General features: G+C 56.2%; 1 long non-coding RNA gene across 2 annotated transcripts; it reads right to left on the bottom strand.

Moving 5' to 3' along the window:
- Positions 1–1,698: 1,698 nt before the first annotated feature.
- Positions 1,699–8,117, bottom strand: LOC109250608 (uncharacterized). Of its 2 annotated transcripts, none has more exons than XR_002073102.2 (3): positions 8,033–8,117; positions 7,277–7,654; positions 1,699–2,005 (listed from the first exon to the last, which is right to left on the bottom strand). It is a non-coding gene; the product is annotated as an uncharacterized LOC109250608 (long non-coding RNA). The 2 variants fall into 2 exon arrangements; XR_008419125.1 differs by lacking the exon at positions 1,699–2,005 and adding an exon at positions 6,917–7,020.
- Between the last annotated feature and the right edge of the window lie 5,233 nt (positions 8,118–13,350).

Raw genomic sequence — 13,350 nt, 5'->3', positions numbered from 1 at the left:
AGTCCGGGTGCCATATTATCATACTGTTACCGTATTATCGACTATATTCCCCGTGCCGAGGAAGTTTCATTTATATTGTTCCTTTCAATCCTGTTCGTGCCCCCACAGGCAAACTTTCCCAAGCATGTCTTTTTTATTCCTGTGTATTCTTGGATGCTTAACTGGCACGGAGGTTCCTCTTGGGGAATGGCATGTCTTGGAACTAGGCTGGTGGCTGCACCACATCGTGACTGTACCAAATGCCACCGGACTGTATGCTTCAAAACGGGGTCAATGTTACGCTATGTGAATTTCACCTCATTTTTTTTTTTTAATTTTTTTTTCAACGTTTTTTATTTATTTTTGGGACAGAGAGAGACAGAGCATGAACGGGGGAGGGGCAGAGAGAGAGGGAGACACAGAATCGGAAACAGACTCCAGGCTCCGAGCCATCAGCCCAGAGCCTGACGCGGGGCTCGAACTCACGGACCGCGAGATCGTGACCTGGCTGAAGTCGGACGCTTAACCGACTGCGCCACCCAGGCGCCCCATTTTCACCTCATTTTTAAAAATGTGTCTGGCTGTTGAGGGGATGTTATTTGCATGAGTGGAGTTGGGCTGTGGGCTGTACTTCTTTCTTATTTTTTCCACTCGCGCTGCTTTTTTTTTTTAATGTTTTATTTTATTATTTGTTTGAGAGAGAGAGAGAGAGAGTGTGTGCAAGCAGGGAAGAGGGCAGAGAGAGAGAGGGAGACAGAGAATCCGAAGCAGGCTCCAGGCTCTGCACTGACAGCAATGAGCCCGACTCGGGGCTCGAACTCACGAACCTCGAGATCATGACCTGAGCCGAAGTCAGACTCTTGGACCAACTGAGCCACCCAGGCGCCCCTCAGGCGCCCCTCGTGCTCTGTTTTTAAGATCTAACGACCTAGTCTCATCTCCACTGGGCTTGTGGCTTCACACGTGACTGTCACATGGTGCCCTGGTGTGGGCGTGGCCACCTTTTGCACACACACTCCACTGATGGGCACCTGGGGAAGCCCTCTCCCTGCCTCTACATGCATTTGACTGAACGGAGCGCTGCTGGATGGCCCCTCATTGGGGCCACTCCTGCTTACATCCTGCCAACACTGGCCAGTACCTACCTCTCTACTGCCTGGCAGCTTGATGGGTGGTAAGCAGTATCTTCTTATTATTCTGATTTGCATTTCTCGGATTATAAGTGAGTTTGAGTGGTCCTTTCTGTTCTCTGGTTGTTTACATTTCCTCTCCTGCAAATGGCCAGTTCATACCCTTTGCCCATTTTGCTATAGGGGCTGCAGTCTATCCGTCCTCACTTCACAGCCATCCCATGTGTATTCCAGAACCTCAGTCCCTTGTTGCTTAAGACGCACAAATATCATCCTCCTCCCGTCTGCCGTGTTGCCGGTGGAGTCCTCCTCTGAACCAAGATCCTGAATTCCAGCTGGATGTTTTTGAGGAACTTGATAAACTTACTCTAAAATATACGGAGGGGACGCCTGGGTGGCTCAGTCGGGGTTGAGCGTTCGACTTTGGCTCAGGTCATAATTGTACGGTTCATGGGTTCGAGTCGCGTATCGGACTCTCGGCTGTCAGCACGGAGTCCGCTTCGGATCCTCTGTCCCCCCACCCCCCCGTCCCTCCCCCACTTGCTCTCTCTCTCTCAAAAATCAATAAACATTTAAAATATATGGAAGAATAAAGATTTGTAAGTGGCTAGCTGACTTTGAGAAAAAAAGAGGGGAGGACTGGCCCTGCCTGCTATTAGCACAGACTATGAAGCCCCGGTCGGGAAAACAGTATGATCCGGGTACAAAAACAGCCAGATGGGCGACAGAACAGATCAGCCGGTTCAAAGGGAGCTGAACTCAGCCCCAGGTCCACGGGTTAAGGATGGAATGGTTAGTCGGGTTGAGGACATGGGCTCACTCTATGGAGAAAAATTACCACCGAAGCAGACTTAGTCTCTCCTAAGAAGATGACTCCAAAGCGATAAAAGACAGACCTAGATAGGAAAAGCAAGAGGAGAATAAACCGTTGGAGAATATCTTTGTAACATAGGAGGGGGAGAACTTGAAACAAAACCCCGAGTGCACACACCATAAGGCAAAACCGGAGGGCCTGCAGCCTTATCCAGAGGAAGTGGCATTTCCTCCCGGATGCCAGCCTCGGCCCTGCCCACCTGGTGAGTCATGGGCGCACTTGAGGCTGGCAGCCCGGCCCGCCCTTCCCGTCGGTCCCCAGGAGGGAGCGGTGCAATGCCCGCCTTATCTCACCCTTGCCCGCAGCCCTGCAGACATGAGGTCAGGGCTGGGATGCAATGAGGGTGGGAGGCAGGAGGCAGCAGAAGGGTCAGGGAGGGGTCAGGGAGAGGTCAGGGGTCGCTGGCAAATGCTGCACAGGAAAAGCAGACCCTTGAAGGACCCCGGCCAGCTGCCAGGGCTGGGGGAGGTGAAAGGCTAATGCCATCAGGAGGTGGCAGGGGCGAGGGGACGGGGACACGTGTGGCATCCTCGTGGAACAGAGGGGCCTAGACTCAGATCTCCAGTGTAGGACTCCATCTGTGCCCCCCTACCTCAGTGCTCCTCCCAGAATCCTCTCTGGTTTTTCCAATGGTTGTTTAGAACCAGACCTTCCAGCCAAGACATAGCCAGACCGAGAAGCCATTGAGAGACCTGGCAAGGACGTGTCTACCCTTCCCAGTGTGTCTATACTCCACCAGGGTGCGGCCCTGGGTGCTCCAGGTAGCTGTGCCTCACCCCTTTGGTCATCCAACAGAGGGCCACCCAACACAGGCCCCAGCACTGACCCCAAGGCTCTCCGAGTCCGGGGTGGGACGAGTGCCCCTCAACAGCAGGGTACGTGTGTGTCTGGATGTCTGGGGCCAAGCTAGGCATGTGGACACCCACATGTGTCCGTGACTGTGTGTGTGCAAATATCCAACCATCTGTCCCCTTTGTTTTGTCCCCGAGTCTATGCCAGCTGAACCAACGGCTCTTTTCCAGAAGGTTCCCTGGCCCCTGGGACAACCGCGCTCCAGCCTGCCTCTGGGCATCCTGACCAGCGGTGGGCAGCAGTCTGCATGGTGGGCAGTCGGTTGGTCAACAATGAGCTATTCCGGGGTGCACAGGTCTGCCCTGAGGGGTTTACAGCCCGGGCAGCCCCCTTTTGCCAGTTAGCAGGGACGGGAGGGGGCTACAGTTGTCCACTCTGGCCAGCGCCGCTGGTCCCTGCAGCTGGACGGGGCCCCAGGGGCCCTTCCCCATCCCCAGGGTGCCAGTCCAGGGTGAGAGGGCGGGACCTATAGTCCCTACCTCCCTCCACCCACCCACCTCCCCAGCATTGAACCCAATCGCATGGAGAGAGAGCATTAGCCAGATTGTCCCAAATATAGAGCTAAGTGGCTGCTGTTATTGACAGAGAGAGAGAGAGGGAGAGATTTGCACACACACACATGCACACACGTACATATACATACACATATCGTAAAATACCGCAACTCCTTTTTGAACCAATGCGTTCAGTGTGTGAAAATTCACACTTGAGTTGAGAGCCCCCGTCAACCTACAGAACTCGGTCAACCCCCCCCAAAGCCGCCTGATACCCCCTTCCAGTCACAGCTCTTTCCCCCCCGCGCCCCCCCCGCCCCCGGGCCCCTGCCCTGGCAAGGAGAAGCCCTCTCTGACGTCTCCCACCAGAGACTACTTTGGCCGTTTCTGAACTTGACAGAGGTAGAATCCTCCAGCTCGCCTGCTTTCGTGTCTGAGATTCAGCGAGGCTGAGCCCAGTGGTTGACAACGGGTGGCTTTTGGTGGGCTCGTTGGAGGCAACAGCCCACACCACCCTCATTCTCCCCCCACCCCACCTGAGTTCTCAGGAGCCCACTGCTGGGGAAGAAGAGCCTAGAAAGAGATTTTTCCAGAGAATAAATGCCTCGAGCTCAGGTCCTCCCAGAGTCCGGGGAGGCCTCAGGGGCATCTGCTGAGCTCCCAGGCGGATGCCTTTGATGTGGGCAGCCAGGAATGAGACCAGAGGGTTGGGCCCCAAGCCTTCCCTGGCCCTTTCCAGAAACGCCCAGTGGGAAAGCAAGATGGGTGCTGGAGGCAAAGAGCCGCCTTCTGGCCCGGAAGAGCCTCCTGAGCCGTGGTCCTGTCGGAGGCGGTCCTGCAGGGTGAGCTGAACTGAGCCGGTGTGGATGGGGCGCAGCCTAGGCAGGGTGGGAGATCCCAACTATCTTCTGCCTCTTTCTAAGAAAGGAGGCTCTGTTCGATTTATCTCCATGCTGGGGCCTGGCACAGGGACAAACACAGAGTACGTGTTTGTTGAATGAATGAGTGAATGCGCCCATTTTCCAGACAAGGGACGCAAGGCCTGGAAGAGCAGTGGTGGCTGTAATTCACATGGAGTATAGACACAGGCCTGTGAGTTTCGAAGAGGGCTGGTGTCCAGCCTCCTGAGAATAGCAACTAGGATCTGCCCGCTCCTGACCCCACCCTAGGTCAGGCCACAGCAGGAAGGGGCAGGCTTGACTCCCCCCCCCCCCAAGGAGCCATCCTTGGAGATCTTTGGGAATACTTCCTGAAAACCAGGTCAGCCAGGACATCCTCCCTGCAGCTCCGGAACTCCCGGGCAGGGCCTGGGCTTGCTTCCGGGCCCCTCTCTGCCTCCCCAGCTGGGTGGAACTCGGGGTGAGGCCAGGCAGCACCAGGAGGGTGTGGCAGGAGCGGGGAGGTGGTGGAGAGAGACAGGCCTGATTTATGAGGCAAGTAGCGACGGGACCACTTGGCAAGGTGGGCACGCACGACAGACCCTTGGAGATAAGATCCCAGAGGTATGCAAGCGATGTAAACCATAATGGGGTGAGCACTGCGGTTTCTCCGTACCAGCCAGAGACACCTAGACCAGAGCAGGACGAGGCAGCCGTCTTGGACAGAAGGAGGCCTCAGGACCTTCCAGGGCCTTCCAGGGCCAGGCCTCGATTCCCTCATCAGCCGTCCTGGACCCCTCATTCTTCCCCATGCTGCCGCCTCTGTGCCACTGCTCAGACCATCCCCATCCCTCCCTCTCAGATTCTGCTTCATCACTGAACCCTGCCCAACTCTGCATCCACTCTCAAGGCAGACCTGCTGCAGAATTTTCCCTGACTTCAGGCTCCCCTTCATCACCGCCCCCAGGCCAGGTCCGTCCCTCGTGGCTCCTCATGGCCCTTCTCACGCTCAGCCTTCCTGACCTCCCGCACGTCCCTGGATGTGCCCACACTTCTTGACACGCTGGGGCCTTTGCACACATGATGCCTTGGCTCCCAAATCCCTCTCTGCTCTGATCTGCTGGCAAACTCCTATTCAACCTTCAAAACCCATCTCCCAGGTCCGCTCTTCCAGAGTCATCGTGGCCTCTCGAAGGTAGAGGGAAGGGAGCCCTCAGCTCCCACTGCCCCCCAGTGTTAGCCCAGCCTTCTTGGTCAGAGAATTCAGCACTCTTCCCAGACTGTACCCCCTTTGACTGGGCTCGTCTAGGCCGGAAGCCTCAGGTGTGCCCTCTCTGGGTCCCCAACTTCCACCTCGGACTGTCCAGGACTCAGAATCTCCAAGTTCAAAGCCAGAAGCTCCCTCCTTTTACAAAAAGGCCATCACTGAGACACCAAAAGGATGGGGCCTCCACACCACACCCTCACATGTTCACTCTGTCGCCGCCCCCCCCAGCCCAGCCCTGGCCCATTGCCCTCCATCCTGATCACAGTGACCGCTGTGAAGGCAATGGCCAGGACTGCTAGGAGAGGGAGAAACTGAGGCTAGAGGTGGGGAGAGGACGTATTATTCAAGCCAAACTCAAACGGTGGTAGAGCCCAAGCTGGTCAACTGCCTTAAGTGACCCTGTGTCCAGACCAGGTTGAGGACACGCCCCCCTCTAAGTAGAGGGCACGGGACCTACCAGTTGGTGCCCAGGCAGGACACATGAACAAGGGAAGGTCAATGTGTACAAGGTCGAGGGCTGCACCTGCTGCCTGCTCGGGGCTGGAGGTACACATGGGCCAGGGCAGGCTAGTCGGGAGATGTCCTAGTTGAGCGCCCCGGGGAGGAAAGAGAACCAGGGCGTCGGCCGTCCACACAAGGCCAGCGTCTGCTGACACGCTGCCCAGGCACTGCAGCCACGAGCCAATGGCACAGCCACCAGGTGATGCATCCAACACAGATTCCCTTGGCTCTGGGCACAACCTGGGGACCCACGTCTGCAGACAGCCACGACCCCTCCTCACTGCCCTCCCACAGGAATGCATGACTTTGGATGGAGACTGTGTCATCCAAGAAACATTCCATGTTTTCCTTGGTGCGTGCTCTGGGAACGTGGCGAGAATGCTGTCCACACTGCCGTCCACATACTTGGGCGGCTGCCTGAACGCTGGGGTTCCCGGGCCAACCGTGTCCTCAGTCCAAAGGGGCCCGGGCCCTGGAAGGCCACCCTTCTCCACCACCTGCCTGGGAGACCTGGTGGGAATATCTCTGGGTTTGGGATCAGGTTGGAGTGGGGGGGGGGGGGCGCAGTTTGCTGGGAATGGAGGTCTACTGCCCCCCACCCACGCCCAGGCTCCTCTTGGCCAAGCACTGTCTTTGAACGTGGGAGACAGAGACCTGGATGCCTGTTCCCCTACTGGCCACGGGCCTTGACTCTGGGCAAGCCGTGCCCCTCTCTGAGCCTCAGTCTTACCCTCCATACAAGGGGCTCCCTCGAGGGCTTCCAACTCCAAGGGGTCTAGAGTTAGAAACTTTTGAGTCTCCACCTAGACAGGAGCATAGGAAGGGGCCCACCCGTATCCCCACACCCTCACCTCATGGTGACAGGGACACATCAGGCTTTGTTCCCGTGGATGTCTTGCCTGCAACCGCTTTTCCTCCTTTTTCCTGCTCTGAGCTCAGAAGCCAGCCACGGGGCCTTCCCTGGGACACCTCCTCTGACCACATGCCCTGCTTCTCCTTCCCCTTCGGCCTTCTGTCTCATCTCACCTTGGTCCCTGGCCTTGTGCTGCGGGTGACCAAGCAAGGTGGCGGTGGTGGGGAGTGCTGTCCACACGCACAGCACTCAGGTGGCTCCGGAACATTTCTGGGATGGGTGTGCTTCCCTGGTCCCCCAGGGCGGCTGGAGAGAGTGTCAGTGCCCCAGCCCCACCCTCCCTCAGAAAGACCTCCCACCGAGGTAGCTGGTGGCGGTGAGGGACCCTGCACAGGCGTCAGCCCCCGGGGTGCACCTGGGCGTCCGGCTGCAGCCCTAGGCTGGTCACCTGCTCTGCAGGAGCTAACAGCAAAGGCTCCGGCCTCTTCTGCTTTCAATTTGGACGTGGTGGACAGAGCGCAACGATGTTCACGTTTCCTTAGACTCTTCCTGGCTAGGGCCTGGGGCAGAGGCTCAGGACACACGACTTCAGGGAGAGAGAGTCAGGCACGACCAGCCCCCGTCTGGAAGGGCCACATCAGAACAGCAGAACCGGGGTTGTCCTGGCCCACAGGTGAACAGGGCACCAGGGTCCAAAGGGTGTTGGAACCAAATACCTCTTTCCACAGGCAAAGAATCTGAGGCCCACCGGGAGAAGAAGCTTGCCCAGGGCCCACAGGACACCTGCCTCTTGGCTTCTGGTTGAGCGGCTTTTGAGATGACAGCTCTAAAGTGGGGCGTGGGAGAGGGGGACAGTCAGAGACCCAGGTCGAGATGGGCCTCAGGCCCCTGCCCCAGGGGCACAGGTGTTATGTCTGTGTGAGGGCCGTCGAGGCCATGCCCTCTGAGGTCTGACCCCTCTGACCGGCATTCTAATTTGAGATTCTGAGACCATGGATCTACCAGACAATGACCTCTCAAGGCCGAGTGCACCTGTCCCCCAGCTCAGGGCCTCTGCTAGGACCCCTGGAGCTAAGAACAAAGCCTGAGGTGAGCAGGGCCTCGGTCACTCCTTGGGTCCCTTGACCTGCCAGGCCTGTCCTTCCTGCCCGAACCCCCCCACACCCCCACCCCCAGCCGGCATTTGCCTTGGCCTGCCTCTCACCCAGCCTTGCGGAGAACCAAGTGCCTGGAGTTGGTCACATCCGGCCCAGCCGTCTAAACAGGCCTGAGGGCCCAGAGCACGCCGGGCCCAAGGGGAGCCCAAAATAACATCTGAGTCAGCGTCCCTGCAGACACCCCCACCCGCCTGAGCCCACAGGGAGGGGCCTTAGAGGAGGCCCAGACAGAGGACCAGGCCAGGTCAGGCGGCCACCTGCTCTGATGGGGCCCAGCCAGTGGCAGGCACAGCCCAGAGGGCAACGGGAACATTAGGGTCATGAGAGAGAGTCCGGGGAGTCGAGGCAGGAAGGGTGACCTCTAAGGGCCTCCTGTCTAAGGGAGACAGAGGTGACTGCAGATGGTGGTGGCAGTCCAGGTGGTTGATGTCACGCCATAGGGCCCCGGGGGGGCGGAGGGGGGGGGGAGGGAGGGAGGTAAAGGAGACCTCAATCCAGCCCGAGGTCAAAGAAGTCTCCCGGAGGCAAGCAAGTCCTGAAGGAAGGATGGGTTGGATCTGGACAGGACAGGACTGGAGAGGCACGCTCTAGAAGGGAGGTGAGGAGGAGAGCTCGGACCCACACCCCAGCAAGGTGGGCCCCTCCACAGCCCGGGACAGGTGCCAGAACCCTCCCGTCACACCACCGCCCGCAGCGAGGCCAGGCTGTTGACTCCACATCACCCTGGCTGGGCAGAGAGGTGGCCCCAGCAGAAGCGACCACCTGCCGTGAGCCATCCGTATCCTCGTACCCAACCCCAGGAGACTCCAAGGAGTTGAGAGCCCACGTCTGGAGCATCAGGGACAGGAACTAGGCTGCTGTCATCCAGGCTCCAGTCTGGCTCTGGGCCGGGGGGGGGACAGTGCTCCAGGCCCCGGGACCTAGGACTATTTGAGACAGGAGGCAGGAGCCATGTGGCCTCGGCTCCTTCCCGAAGCCCGTCCCCAAGCGAGCTGGCCCAGGCAGCACTGTGTCCCCATGTCCCCGGGTGGGCGGCTCGCGCCGGTCCCCGCGCATTCACAGCCTTGGCAGCTGGGAGGTCGCCGTGCCCCTCATCCCCAAGCTGCGGCAAGAGGCGGATACCTGAGTCCCCGCTGGCCCGCGGCTTAATCCCCCAGCTTTCCTGAGAACGGCTCGGCTGTTCTTGGCCAAGGGCCTCCGCTAAGCCTGGCACGGCCGCGGCTTGGCCCTCACCAGCGAGCAAGGGCTTGGCCGGGGCCCAGCTGGGGTGGCGGACATGACAGAAGGCACAGAACATGGGGCCCAGGAGGGCAGTGAGACCGAGCAGCAGGGTGGGGCTCGCCTCCCGGGGCCCCTCTCGTCCAGCGGAGGCCGCAACGGCCTTCTCCCAGCTTAGCTGGTCCAGAAACAGGCAGAATTTATGCCCCTTTATGCCTCTGAAACAAATTAAGTCTTTCGCGGAGGGAAAACAACCCCAAGATTGAGAGCAAAATCCTGGTCCTCCCGCCCGCCCTCCCTCCCGCGACAGGGCTTGACTGAGCCTCTACTATGTCCCCGGCCCAGTGCCGAGCTCTGGGCAGGGGGCACGGAGACGAATTTTCTGCAGAGCCCCTGGGGCCGGGCCACACCCCTCTCACTGCCCCAGTTTCCTGCACCAGGGATCCCAGTAGGGCTGCAAGGAGGCTGCAGCTACTGTCTGCCGAGCGGCTACCCCACAGCCGACGTGTGCAACGTGCTCCTTGACTCCTCACCACAGGGGAAACTGAGGCTCGGGGAGGGTGACTCACCCAGAGTCAAACAGCTCAAAATGGGACGGTGGGGACTTGAACCTGAGATACGTGAGCCCAGAACCTTGGCTCTTAACTGCCATGTGAGTGGGAGAGAGAAAGAGAGAGAGACACTGTCTGTGTTCACGTCCCCGTGTGTGCGTGTGTGTGCACGCGCGTGTGTGCGTGCCGTTAAGTGTGTATCACGTCTGGAGAAGGGTGGAGGATCCCGAGGCCAGCTCAGAGCGGGAAAGGGTGGTGCAGCAGGTCAAGACGGGTGGGTTTGTCACAGAAGGTGCCGGAGCAGTCCCCAAGGACTATTTTAGACACCCCAGAGTTCCCCAGTGCTTTTCATCAGCACTTAGGGTTTTCACACCTTTGTGTTTACCCGCCTTGTTTGTGGATGCCTTTCCTGAAAGTCGCCTGGAGAGAACTATTTCAAAGGGGGAACCACAGTCAACCACCAAGTTCCATTCTTTTTAAAATGACTGGGGCTGGAGGGTGGAGGAAGTGGGCAGGTGACCATCACGTGAAACCCCGGATGCATTCATTCTATATCTCAAATATTGGCATCAAGAAAATCACGGGAGGGGCGCCTGGGTGGCTCAGTGGGTTAAGCATCTGACTCTTGATTTCAGCTCAGGTCACGATCTCACGGTTCGTGGGATCGAGCCCGTCATCAAGCTCTGTGCTGACAGGGCAGAGCCTGCTTGGGATTCTCTTTCTCTCCTTCTCTCTCTGCCCCTCCTCCACATGCTCTCTCTCTCTCTCTCTCTCAAAATAAATAAATTAACTTTTAAAAGGGCGGGAGGGAGCACTGGGTGGCTCAGTTGGTTAAGCATCTGACCTCTACTTTGGATTAGTCCTAATGGGGAATGGGGACTCAGACTAGATCAGAGGCATGAAAAGCACAACCCCTGCCGCTTGCTCCCAGGCAGACATTACCAAGCAACTGCATGGTTCTCACCCGCTAAACCGGGATATCCGCAGAATCCTTCTTAACCCCATTTCAGGCCACCGTTGCCAGGCAAACATGGTTGGTGATGGAAGCTATTTGCCATCCTGAGAGGGGATGAGCTCCCCTGGCCTTGAATCTATGAACGAGTGGAGAGAAGTGACCAGGAAGGTCCAGGTTGTCGGGTGGGTTTAGGAAAGAGGAAGAAAAGATCAGGTGAGGAGGCTTCCTGGAGATTCAGTCTGGGGACCCTCAGACCGAGTTGTGTGAACCGGTGAGCCTGTCCTGCACCAGATGGGAAAAAACAGTGCGGATGGAGAGGGGATGGGGGACCCCACTCGCTGCCTGAATCCTGACGGAACAAACACTCATTCCAAAAACCACAGGCAGCTCAGAGCTTTTATTAATTCCAGGGCCTGGAGGAAGAACGGGGGCCAGGGAAAGCGGCAGTAGGCCAGTGACCCAGGAGGAAGGGAGTTTTCCCAGACACCGGGGCCACCAAGCTCGGGGAGGGGATGTGGGGGCAGGCTGAGGCCTGGCTCTCTGAGATTTAAAATTCTCTGGGTCAACGTTAAAAGCTAAAGGTAGGGGCACCTGGGTGGCTCAGTCGGTTAAGCGTCCAACTTCGGCTCAGGTCTTGATCTTGCGGTTCGTGGGTTCGAGCCCCACATTGGGCTCTGTGCTGACATCTTGGAGCCTGGAGTCTGCTTCAGCTTCTGTCTCTCGCTCTCACTCTCTCTCCCTGCCCCTCCCTTGCTCACACTCTGTCTCTCTCTCTCTCTCTCAAAAATAAATAAACATTAAAAAAAATAACAATAAAAATAAAAGCTAAAGGTAAAACTGTAAAGCTTCTAAAAGAAAACCTAGGAGAATAACTACATGACATTTGGGTAAGCAAAGATTTCCCAACAGGACAGAAAAAACATCAACCACTAGAGAAAAGATTGATAAAATTGACTTTGTTAAAATCAAGAACTTCTACTCACCAAAAGGCAACATTAAAAGAAAGGCAAGCCACAGAGTAGGAGAAGATCCTTCAAATACATATAACCAATCACAGAATTATATCAGCATATAAAAAGAATGCCTACAACTCAATAGAAAAACAGTAAATGACCCAATTTTCAAAAATGGAGAGGCACCTGGGTGGCTCAGTCGGTTAAGCGTCCGACTTCGGCTCAGGTCAAGATCTCACAGTCTGTGAGTTCGAGCCCCGCGTCGGGCTCTGTGCTAACAGCTTGGAGCCTGGAGCCTGCTTCCGATTCTGTCTCCTTCTCTCTCTGCCCCTCCCCCACTTGTGCTCTGTCTCTCTCTATCAAAAATAAGTAAATGTAAAAAAAAAATTTTTTTTTAAGTGGACAGGACTTGAACAGACACTTCACAAACAAGGATGTTCAAAAGCCCAAAGGCATGTGGGAAAGTGTTCACCATCATTACTCATCAGGGAAACAAAAGTTAAAATCACAATGAGATACCCCTATACACCCACCAGAATGGCTAAAATTTAAAAAGTTGACAATTCTAAGTGTTGGCAGGATGAGGAACAACTGGCACTCAGACATGGCTGATGGGAATATTAAATGGGCCAACCACTGCACCCCCCCTTTTTTTTAGATTTTATTTTTAAGTAACCTCTGCACCTAAGGTGAGACTCGAACTCATGACCCCAAGACAAAGAGTTGCACTCTCCACCAACTGAGCCGGCCAGGCGCCCCCCGTACAACCACTTTGTAGCTGTCTGGAAGTTCCTCAAAAATTATACATACGATTACCATAAACTTCAGCAATTGCGCTCCTAGCCCTGTACCCACGAGAAATGAGGACATGTCTCCGCAAAGTGTCAAGAATGTTCCCGGCGACATTATTTGTGACAGCAAAACCGTGGGAACAGCCCAAATGTACATTGCCATCAGCATGGGTAAATAAACTGTGGTAAATTGATAAAATGAAATGCCACGAGCGACGAAAACGAATGTGCTATTGTTATACACACAACGACACAGACAAATCCCACAGACGCAGTAACAGCGCGGGAAATCAGACACCGAACACAGACTGTGACGTTCCTTTTATATGAAGTCTGCGTGAGTCTCCTGGGGCTGCTGTAACGAACGCGGTGTGTTGGAACAACGAAAATGTGTTCTCTTACAGCTCTGGAGCCAGGAGTCCAAAATCAAGGTGTTAGAAGGCGCTGGGGAAGAACTTCCTTGCCTGTCCCCGGCTTCTGGTCATTGATAGCCACTGTCAGCCTTCCTCGGCTTCCAGGTGCTCCGTTCTCATCTCTGCCTCTGTCTTCACGTGCCTGTCTTCCTCCCTGTGTGTCTGTGTGTCCCTGTGTCTTCCCCTGGCCGTCTTCCCCCTGTGTCTCTATGTCCTTATGTCTTCAGATGGCCTTCTTATGAAAACACCAGTCACTGTATTTAGGGCCTACACTAATCCAGTATGACCTCATCTTAATTTGATTATATCTGCAAAGACCATATTTCCAAATAAGGTCACATTCACAGGCACCAGGGATTAGGACTTGAATGTATCTTTTGGGGGGACACAACTCACCCCACTACAAAGTCCAAGAACAGGCACCACTAATCTATGGTGACAGACACTAGCTCGAGCGGTGATCTCCGGCGGGTACTGCTTGGAA

The sequence above is a fragment of the Panthera pardus genome, unplaced genomic scaffold (genome assembly GCF_024362965.1).
Source record: "Panthera pardus isolate Hobbes unplaced genomic scaffold, ASM2436296v1 HiC_scaffold_4, whole genome shotgun sequence".
Lineage (NCBI taxonomy): Eukaryota > Metazoa > Chordata > Mammalia > Carnivora > Felidae > Panthera > Panthera pardus.
Note: the sequence above shows the minus strand (reverse complement) of the source record. Positions and strands in the feature narration are given on the sequence as shown.